The sequence below is a fragment of the Dermacentor andersoni genome, chromosome 9, assembly GCF_023375885.2.
Source record: "Dermacentor andersoni chromosome 9, qqDerAnde1_hic_scaffold, whole genome shotgun sequence".
Classification (NCBI taxonomy): domain Eukaryota; kingdom Metazoa; phylum Arthropoda; class Arachnida; order Ixodida; family Ixodidae; genus Dermacentor; species Dermacentor andersoni.
In genome coordinates this window covers 131,719,445-131,730,681 of record NC_092822.1, presented here as the reverse complement: position 1 = coordinate 131,730,681, position 11,237 = coordinate 131,719,445, and positions in this window count along the sequence as shown.

The window sequence follows — 11,237 nt, the reverse complement described above, 5'->3', positions numbered from 1 at the left end:
ATCTGGTTTGCGAGACAAATGCTTGTATGTATTGAACCTCTTAAAAGATGAGGGGCGAAATATGCGCTCACCGAGAGGGCATCGTCAGCACGAGACCACCACAAGGCACCTTACAGAGATGTGGAGAGCTTCGCGGCCGGAACGAAGCCTCCCCTCTCCGCCGGCCAAGAGGGGAAAACGCGCTTTCCTATCGCTCAAGGTTGCGCGGACAAAGCATAACTCTAGCGTCTAGGAAAAGCTTAACCAGGTGCGATGGCGGCACGCATAGTGTGGGAAGCTAGCCGCCAGAATAACTATACCAAGGACTGCTGCTGACGAGGGCGAAATACCTTCGTGTAATTATAATAACCCTAATAGGACTACTTTCGAAAGAAAAAAAAAGGAAACGGCCCAGAGGGCTATACTACAAGAGCTATGACTGATAGTTTTCTATATATATATATATATATATATATATATATATATATATATATATATATATATATATATATATATATATATATATATTCATCTCATCTATGGGATCGCATGCGCGCGCTGTTTCTTTGTCTCTGCGTGTAGTATATATAGTTAAGAGAGCCAGTTTAAGGGCGGAGAAGAAGAAAGGAAAGAAAAGCAAAAACTGCAGCGCCGTGGTTTTAAAGCGCACCCGTGGTAGAGAAACGGAATGCGATATAAGCGTGCGTAGCCATGATACGCACACGACAAACTGCCTTAAAATATTTAGACTTGAGGGAAAGCTTCGGTAACAAACGATAGCACAGCAATCAGCACTCGAATATAATTATAACCCTAATACTAATTGTAAATATTCATCTCATCTATGGGATCTAATGCGCGCGCTGTTGCTTTGTTCTGTGTGTAGTAGTTAAGAGAGCCAGTTTGGGGGGAAGAAGGAAGGGAAGGAAAGTCTCTGAAGCAAAATTACAGCGCCGTGGTTTTAAAGCGCATCCCGTGGTAGAGAAACGGAAGGCGATATAAGGGTGCGTGGCCATGATACGCACACGACAAACTGCCTTAAAATATTTAGACTTGAGGGAAAGCTTCGTTAGCAAACGATAGCACGGCAATCAGCACTCGAATATAATTATAACCCTAATAATAATTGTAAATATTCATCTCATCTATGGGATCTAATGCGCGCGCTGTTGCTTTGTCTCTGCGTGCAGTAGTTGAGAGAGCCAGTTTAAGGGCGGAGAAGTGGGAAGGAAAGGAAAGTCTCTGAAGCAAACTTGCAGCGCCGTGGTTTTAAAGCGCAACCGTGGTAGAGAAACGGAAGGCGATATAAGCGTGCGTGGCCATGATACGCACACGACAAACTGCCTTAAAATATTTAGACTTGAGGGAAAGCTTCGTAAACAAACTATAACACGGCAATTAGCACTCGAATACGACGAGGGAAATTACTGAGACCTGGAAAATTCCCTTGAAAGAAATCTGGTTTGCGAGACAAATGCTTGTATGTATTGAACCTCTTAAAAGATGAGGGGCGAAATATGCGCTCACCGAGAGGGCATCGTCAGCACGAGATCACCACAAGGCACCTTACAGAGATGTCTATCGTAAGGTTGCAAATGCACCACGACTCAAAAGGAAAAAAACGAGAGAAAACCAAGTTTTCTTAGAAGGCACTCAGTCTGCATTAGCCTCTCATTTTTTCTTATTCTCGATATTCGCTACAGGAGAACTTCTACGCGTGTTCGCGACATGGTGATTGCTTGAGCTTTCACACAGGTGTTTAATGCTACGCTTCTATGTTGTCACGGCTCACTTGAGACAAGAGCGGAGAGCGGTATTTAATCTAGACAATTAGAACAAGCGCTCAGTTCAGGCTTCTTCTTCTCTAGCACCCTCGCTTGCACACACGAGGTCGTCGTCCTCGTCGTCAGCGTGGTTGGGCACAGATGGCGTCGCGGAATTTGCCCCCCTTCAGAAGGAGCATCGTCCCGATGCTCGGCGGGTAGCAGCCGGTGTCCAGCCGACCAGCAAGTGTCCATGTCATTCAGCAAAATAAGGTTTCATGCGCACCACGTGCACAGCCTCAGGCAGGTCCTGACGGCGCCTCGAGCAGGATGGGCTGTCACGAACGACTTCATAGTTGACGTCGCTAAGGCGTCGTAGGACCTTGTACGGTCCGAAGTATCGGCGCAGAAGTTTCTCCGCGAGGCCTCGGCGACGTACTGGAGCCCAAACCCAGACTCTTTGGCCGGGCTGGTAGACGATGCATCGATGGCGTTGATTGTAACGTCGCGCATCACGGTCTTGCTGGCTAGTTATGCGAACGCGCGCGAGCTGTCTTGCTTCTTCGGCGCGCTCTGTAAAATCTGCGGTGTCAGTCTCGGAATCGCTGGAATCATGAAGAAGCATAGCATCCAGCATTGTAGTCACTTCTCGACCGTGGAGGAGACTGAATGGCGTCATTCTTGTTGTTTCTTGCCGAGCCGTATTATAAGCAAACGTTATACGTAGGGTAATAATTGGTCCCAGTTATTGTGTTCCACATCGACATACATGCACAGCATGTCTGCGAGAGTCTTGTTGAGGCGCTCCGTAAGTCCATTGCTTTGCGGGTGATAAGCTGTCGTCCTTCTGTGTGCTGTGCCACTGAGCGTGAGTACAGTTCGCAAAAGTTCAGCCGTGAACGCGGTTCCCCTGTCAGTTACGATGACCGCTGGAGCACCGTGCCTCAGGACGACGTTTTCGATGACGAACTGCGCGGCTTCGGCTGCTGTGCTGCTCGGAAGTGCCTTGGTTTCTGCATAACGCGTAAGGTAATCTGTCGCAACTATGATCCACTTATTTCCGGCAATTGATATTGGTAATGGGCCCCAAAAGTCCATCCCAATTTGTGAAAACGGTGTTTCTGGCACTTGAACGGGATGTCCGGCAGTTTTCGTAGGTTGCACTTTTCGTCCCTGACAGTCAAGGCACGTTCGAACGTAGTGCTTCACCTGTGTTGAGAGCCGTGGCCAGTAGTATTTCTCTTTGATCCATGCTAATTTTCTTGTGTAGTCTAGGTGGCCCGAGGTACCTTCATCGGGACAGGCCTGCAAGATTTCACTGCGGAGAGTTTTAGGGATGACCAGTAGATACCTCTTGACTGTTGAAGAGAAGTTCCTCCTAAAAAGAACACTGATGCATATGCAGAAGGGTGACAAGTTCCTTGAGAACAATCTGGGCTTGTTTGTGGTGCAGCCTTCTAAGAAATCAATTAGTGAAGCGAGCTCCTGGTACTCTTGCTGTTGTTGAGAGATGGTAGCCGCACCAACAACTCCTAAAAAGCCTGCGGATTCGTCATCATCTCGGCCTGACGACTCGATCGGTGATCTGGAAAGGCAGCCAGCATTTAAGTGCTGCCTTCCCGATTTATAGACCACTGTCATGTCGTACTCTTGAAGCCGTAGGCTCCAGCGTGCCAAACGTACAGATGGATCTTTCATGTTGGTCAACCAACAGAGAGAATGGTGGTCACTTACGACTTGAAATGGGCGGCCATATATGTACGGGCGGAACTTGGTAACTGGCCATACTACAGCCAAGCATTCCTTCTCTGTGGTGGAGTAGTTCGACTCGGCACGTGACAGTGCTCTACTCGCGTAAGCGATGACTCGCTCAGCGCCGTCTTGCCGCTGAACAAGGACGGCACCTAGACCCACATTGCTGGCGTCGATGTGGATCATTGTCGGCGCATCCACGTCAAAGTGGGCAGGAACAGGCGGAGTTTGTAGGTGGTGCTGCAACTCGTTAAATGCCGCCTCCTGCTCCTCGCCCCACACAAACGTGACATCTTCTCTGGTTAGGCAGGTGAGCGGTGAGGCGATGCGTGCAAATCCCGCAATAAATCGCCGGTAATATGAGCATAGGCCGAGGAAACGTCTGGCTGCCTTCTTGTCCGTAGGCCTTGAAAACTTTGCGACGGCTGCGATTTTCTCAGGATCAGGTCTGACACCTGTGTGACTTACAATGTGGCCCAAAAACTGTAGTTTTTCATAGCCAAAGTGGCACTTTTCAGGTTTTAAGGTAAGCCCAGCGGACCGTATGGCTTGAAGAACTGACCGTGGCCGACTGAGATGTTCATCAAATGTGGCAGAATAAACAATCACATCGTCTAGGTACACTAAGCAAGTCTTCCACTTAAGGTCTGAGAGAACAGTATCCATTAGCCTTTGGAACGTGGCTGAATGAACTTTCAATTCATAGAGCCCATCAGGCGTCACAAACGCAGTCTTTTCGCGATCCCGCTCATCGACCTCTATTTGCCAGTATCCACTTTTTAAGTCCATCGATGAGAAGTAACGTGCATGCCGTAGCCTGTCGAGGGAATCGTCGATGCGTGGTAAGGGATACACATCTTTTTTCGTAACCCGATTGAGCTTGCGATAATCGATACAAAACCTCAGGCTACCATCCCTCTTCTTAACGAGTACCACGGGCGATGCCCAAGGGCTTTTCGACGGCTGGATGACATCATCTTCTAGCATTTTCTTGAATTGCTGCTGTATTGCTTCCCGCTCTTTCTCAGCCACGCGATACGGATGCTGTCGGATGGGTATTGCTGCTTCCTCCGTAATGATACGGTGTTTCGTCATTGGAGTTTGACGCACTCGGGAGGTTGTAGAGAAGCAGTCCTTGAAATCGTCAAGCAGTTCCCTAAGACTTTGTTTCTGTTGCGGCGCTAAACCTGGGTTAACACCGACGACGGGTGCATGTGGCGTCGTATCGGTGGTCGATTCCTCTTTTACAGCAAAGCAGTGTTGAACGTGGTCAATTTCATCAGAGTACGCCCCAGCGGTGCCTTTACTGATGTGCCGGCGTTCATTGGTAAAATTTGTCAGTAGTACCTCTGTGCGACCACCGATTAGGCTAACGATACCGCGAGCGATGGCAACACCTTGATGGAACAGAAGTGCAGTTAGTTGTTCGGCTACACCGTCCTTGTTAAATTGTTCTCCGCAACTGACGGAGACAAGACTGCATGATAGTGGTGGTATGCAGACGTCGTCGACGGCGACACGTAACGATGTACGTCGGCGCTCTTTGTCTTGGCTCGTGTCTGTACTAGTTGACAAGGTTATCTCGCCGTCCCGTATGTTAACCACGGCGCCGTACTCCCCGCAAGAAGTCCATTCCAAGGATGAGTGATCTGCAGCACTCTTTTAAAATCGTAAAAGTGGCGACAAAAGCTGTATTTCCTATCTGGAGCCGTACAGTACATTTTCCTGTAGGTATCATTATCTGGCCCCCAGCATTTCGAATATAAGGGCCCGTCCATTGCATTTTGTCTTTCTTAAGCCGGTCTGCCAACTGCTCACTTTTATCGAAAAGTCTGCACCAATACCAAATAAAGCTGTCACGTCGTGCCCATCAATCGTTAAGAGTAGGTCGGCACTCACAAATTCGTCGGCGTCCCGTTTCTCTGGGTTGCTCTGCTCGTTTCTCAGTAATAATGGGGGATTTTCGGCGGTTCGATGACTTGCAACCTTCCCCCCGGAGGTCGCTGATTTCAGTTGCCCCGCCGTGGGCTTGGAGAGCGGCCTCGTACCACGTCGACGAAACTGCGACGGTTTGGCGAAGAATAGCGTAATGGAGACGGCGAGCGCGACCGAAGATTAGCTGAGCTGCCTTGTTCCCGAGTGACACTGTCGTCGAAGCGCGGATATCTCTCTGGAAATTGGCGTGGAGTGGCAGAGGACATTTCCTGGATGCCACCCTGGCGATGAGGGCAAAAACGATAAATGTGCCCTGGTTCGCCACAGTGAAAACACAATGGTCGGCGATCAGCAGTGCGCCATACGTCGGTCCTGCGAAGCAGGAGTCGCCTGAAATGCTCCCTCTGTATCCAGGAAGCAACAGGTGGCCGCTAGTTATACTGCTGTACCGGCACGGTAGAAAGCGGGCGACGGACAGCGTCTGTGTAGCTATATGCGCGTGGCTCGAAGCGCGGCTCGGGACTCGGTTCAGTGAGTGGCTCAGAAGGTGCTAACGCTTGCCGAATTTCTTGGCGAACAACTTCAGCGAGCGAAGCAACAGTAAACTCCTTCGGTGTCACAGTTTGCTTCGCAATCTCCTCGCGCACAATGTGTCTTATCAGTTGACGCAGCGAGGTTTCGTCTGTCACTGTGAGTACTGCGGCTCCTGCAGGCGCATCGTTAGTCAGGCGTTCGTATTGCCGACAACGCTGCTGCAGCGCCCGCTCGATTGCTGTGGCTTCCTTAATGAATTCTTCCACTGTTATAGGCGGGTTACGCACGAGACCAGCGAATAGCTGTTCTTTGACGCCGCGCATGTGATGGCTCAGCTTCTTCGAATCCGGCATGTTGGGATCCGCGTGGCGAAACAAACGAGACATGTCCTCGGCAAACATGGAGACACTTTTATGGAGAGGCTTATTGTACTCTGCGGATTTCTCGATAACCTGATTAATGACATGGGTGTGATCCATTGTGGAGTATCCCTTCCTGAAGCCAGCCTGTTTCCTTGGTTGACTAAGGTCCAGTGTTGCGCTTGCCTATTGGAGATTATTTTGGTAAATATTTTATATAGCACTGGGAGTAAGCTAATGAGCCTATAATTTTTCTGTTCTTTAACGTCTCCCTTTTTGTGGATTACTATAATGTTTGCATTCTTCCAGTTTTCTGGGACCCTTGCAGCCGATAGACACTTCGTATAAAGAGCCGCCAGTTTTCCAAGCATTCTGTCTCCTCCATCTTTGATTAAATCGACTGTTATTCCATCTTCTGCCGCTCTTCTTCGTTTGATGTCTTGCAAGGCCGTTCTGACCTCATCGCTAGATGTAGGAGGAATTTCCGTATCCTGTTCATTACTGTTTCTAATTGAGGGATCCTCACTCCTCTGACAGGTCAGTATAGAAGTACAGGTCAGTATAGAAGTCGTCCGTGGCTTTTACTATATCCTCGAAATTGCTGATTATATTATCCTGCTTATCTTTTAGTGCATACATCTTGGTTTGTCCAAAGCCAAGTTTCTTTCTCACTGATTTCAGGCTGCGTCTATTTTTTATGGCTGCTTCAGTTTTTCTCACGTTATGATTTTGAATATCACTTATTTTCGTCTTGTTGATCAGTTTTGACAGTTCCGGGAATTCTATCAGCATAGCTTGAGTTGGGCACTTTTATTTTTTGTCGTTCTTTTATTAGGTCCTTTATTACTTGGGAGAGCATGCCTACTGTTTGCCTTGGTGCATTGCCTTCCACTTCAGTTGCTGCCTCTGAAGCCAACCTAGTTACGGTTTTATTCATTAGCTCTATGTCATCATCATCATCTCTCTGCTCTAAGGCTGCATATTTGTTTGCAAGCACCAGGCAGAATTTGTATGCTTTTACGCTTACTGCCTCTAGGTTGACCTGTTTCTCCGTGGCCAATTTTGCACTTTCTCTCTTCAAATAGAGGTGAATGCTAGCCCTCACTAACCTATGGTCACTGCACTTTATCCTACCTATAGCTCTACATCTGGCACTATGCTGGGATCAGCAGAAAGTATGAAGCCAATTTCATTTCTTGTTTCACCATTAGGGCTTCTCCAGCTCCACTTTCTGTAGCTACGCTTCCTGAAAACGGTGTTCATCATTCGAAGGTTAACCTTTTCTTCGAATTCTACCAGCATCTCTCCTCTAGCGTTCCCAGAATCGACGCCGTAGTTGCCAATTGCTTGTTCACCAGCCTGCTTTGTCGCCACTTTTGCATTGAAGTGGCCAATTACTACAGTATACTGAGTTTGCAATTTTCTCATCGCTAATTTAACATCTACATAAAACTGATCTACTTCATCATCATCGTGACTGGATATTGGAGCGTAGGTTGGTACTACTTTTAATCTATACCTCCTAATAAGCTTTATTACGACTACAGCTACCCTCTCATTAACGCTGTATAATTCGTCAATGTTGCCCGCTATGTCCTTATGTATTACGAATCCTACCCCGTATAGCTTCTTATCTGCGACACCTCTATTGCAGAGGACATGACCGTTATTCAGCAGTGTATAAGCCTCACCAATTCTTCTAATCTCAATAGGCCGATGATATCCCAAACCATGTCTGATAGTTGCTCAAAGAGTCCTGCTAACCTAGCCTCACTCGACAGAGTTCGGCAATTAAAGGTTTACAGTGTCAGTCTCCATTGGCGGCCTGCACGGACCCAGAGATTCTTAGCACCCTCTGCTGCGTTACAGGCCTGACCATCGCCTTGCACAGGTGCTCAGCAGCTGCTGGGGACTGAGGGCCACGAGTTAATTGTAGAAATCATTTTGGAGGTAGTAGCCGAATACTGCACCAGGGAGGCCGATTTCTGTTCTGGTGATGGAGTTGCAATGCAGTGAATTGGGCTTGTTGGTATGATATCGTGAGGCTTATAGTGCGTGAAAAGACAAGGACGAAAGGAAGGCGTGACACACGCCGAAGCTAGCTTGTAACAATCTTTATTTCGAGCAAAGGACCCACACATATATACAATTTTTTTGCATACATCATACATGGGTTGCTTGCAAAAAATACCTTACACACCATTACGCAGGTAAGCTAACTCTTTGCGGGAAAGCGCAATTAATGGTTTTGAAACACAGTTATCCCCTAGCCCATCAATCACTTCTGCTTCGATAATTTCGCGAGTTAATCTTCCTCGGGCTCTTCCCACGATTGAGCAGTCTCTGTATGCTGGAGCACACGCCGAGTGGTCACCGTCATCCGCCAGGCAACAGCGCGCTTGCAACGCCTGCAGTGAGCGTCAAGCAACCCAGCCCGCTTTTCTGCTACATTATACCGGTGTTCCTTTAAACGCTTGTTGAAACACCTTCCGCTTTGCCCCTCGTAGTTCTTCCCACACTTTGAATGAACGTTATAAACAACTGCTCCCGCTCGTTCAAAAAACGGTTCCGGGTGTTTCTTTTTGCTCATGCGCTTGTCAGACAAGCCTGGTTTTGGCTAGTCTGCACAGACATTGCAATTTTGTAGAAGCTGAAAACACAACCCGAACATTCGCACGTTGACCTATTTTCTTTAAACGTGCGATAGTCCGTGGATATACGGGATGACAGCTACGCTACTCTTATCCACACAAGGCAGGCTGGCGGAATTCTTTGATAACTTCGACTTGAGCAGACCCTCAGCAACGTTAATAAGTACATGTGTAGGGTAACGTGCCAAACGAAGACGGAGGATCTGATCGTTGAAGCTTTCGGTCATCAGCTCAGGGCATGACTTACATAATGCGTTTGACAAGCATGTCTTTGCGATTCCCCTCTTAACCAACTTAGAGTTAACTTAGCTCAACTTAACGAACAAAAAGAAACACCAGCAACCGTTTGTTGAACGAGTGGGAGCAGTTGTTTACAACCTTCCTTTAAAGTGTGGAAAAAACTACGTAGGGCAAAGCGCAAGGTGCCTCAACGAGCATTTAAAGGAACACCGGTATAATGTTGCAGAAAAGCGGGGTGGGTTGCTTGACGCTCACTGCAGGCGTTGCAAGCGCGCTGTTGCCGGGCGGATGATGGTGACCACTCGGCGTGTGCTCCAGCATACAGAGACTGCTCAATCGTGGGAAGAGCCCGAGGAAGATTAACTCGCGAAATTATCGAAGCAGAAGTGATTGATGGGCTAGGGGATAACTGTGTTTCAATACCATTAATTGCGCTTTCCCGCAAAGAGTTAGCTTACCTGCGTAATGGTGTGTAAGGTATTTTTTGCAAGCAACCCATGTATGATGATGTATGCGAAAAAGTTGTATACATGTGTGGGTGCTTTGCTTGAAATAAAGATTGTTGCAAGTTAGCGCCTGTGTTTGTCACGGCTCCCTTTCGTCATTGTCTTTTCATGCAGTATAATCCTCACGGTGAGGGAGTGCCTTTGTTGAAGCCGAAAATATACTTACTGAAAAATATGTACTCTACTCAAAAAGTTGTGGCTTTCAGAAAGTGCCCCCCCTCACCCTTCCCCACGGAAAAAAAATTCTGGCTATGGGCCTGGGATCCGCATTCATTCTTAAAAAAACGTAATCCAGAAGTAGATGTTGATTAGACCATAAATGTTACGCGAACAAAGGAATAAAACGGGAGACTATTTACAAAGTATGATTACAAAGGATAGCTGCAACGCCGGCCAGTTCAGCCGATAGCTCGAGAGCCAGACAGCGTCGTCGTCTTCGTCGGGGCGCCCGCGTGCATCGGCCACAAGAAACTCGCAATATGCACATATAATTACCCCCGGCGGTAGAAGCACCGTCCCGGGGCGTCAAAATATCGGTGATAACAGGAGAGTAATGTGGCTTGAGGCGTGCGACATGCACAACGTCAGTGGAATTCGGGGCAGATGAGGCACTGGTAGTGACTGGGGCGATTTCGTAGGTAACTGGAGTCACGACCCGCTGCACTCGATATGGGCCTGCATGCCGAGACAGGAGTTTTTCTGGCAGGCCAACGTGACGAGTCGGGGACCACAGGAGTACCAGAGATCTAGGCGAAAAGTGGACGTCTCTGTTTTGGCGATCGTACAAGCGCCGTTGCTTCTTTTGGGAGGTCAGGAGGCGAGCGCGGCCAATTTCGCGTGCTTGGGCTGCCCTGGTGATGGCGTCAAGTGCATACTCGCTGGTCTCTTCTGAGGCGGATGGAAGGAATGCAAGGGATGCAGTGACAATGTGGGTTCTCGGCCGAACAGCAGAAAGAACGGAGAATAACCGGCAGTGTCGTGACGCGAAGAATTATATGCAAAAGTGACACAAGGTAGGGCAAGGTCCCAATCAGTATGGTCGGACGAGACGCACTTTGCAAGCATATCTGTTAGGGTGCGATTCAGACGCTAAGTGAGACAATTAGTCTGTGGATGGTAAGACGTAGTCAGCTTGTGCTTGGTGGATCAGGACTGCAGGCTGTCGGCGATGACTTGAGAAAGAAATGTCCGACCACGGTCTGTGAGCAGATGGTGTGGAGCACCATGCTGCAGAATCACGTCGCGTAAAAGAAAATGGCGACCTGTGGCGCAGCTTGTTGGAAGCGCTCTGGTGATGGCTTAGTGCGTGGCGTAATCTGTCGCCACAGCGACCCAGTTGTTGCCAGATGTGGATAGAAGGAAAGGGCCAAGTAAATCCAAGCCAACGCGAAAGAACGGCCCCGAAGGAATGTCGAGCGGTTGAAGGCACCCGGCAGGGATCGTCGTGTTTTTCGGCGTTGGCATTTTTCACACGCCGCAACGTATTTCCGGACGGAGCGGGCAAGGCCCAGCCAAAAG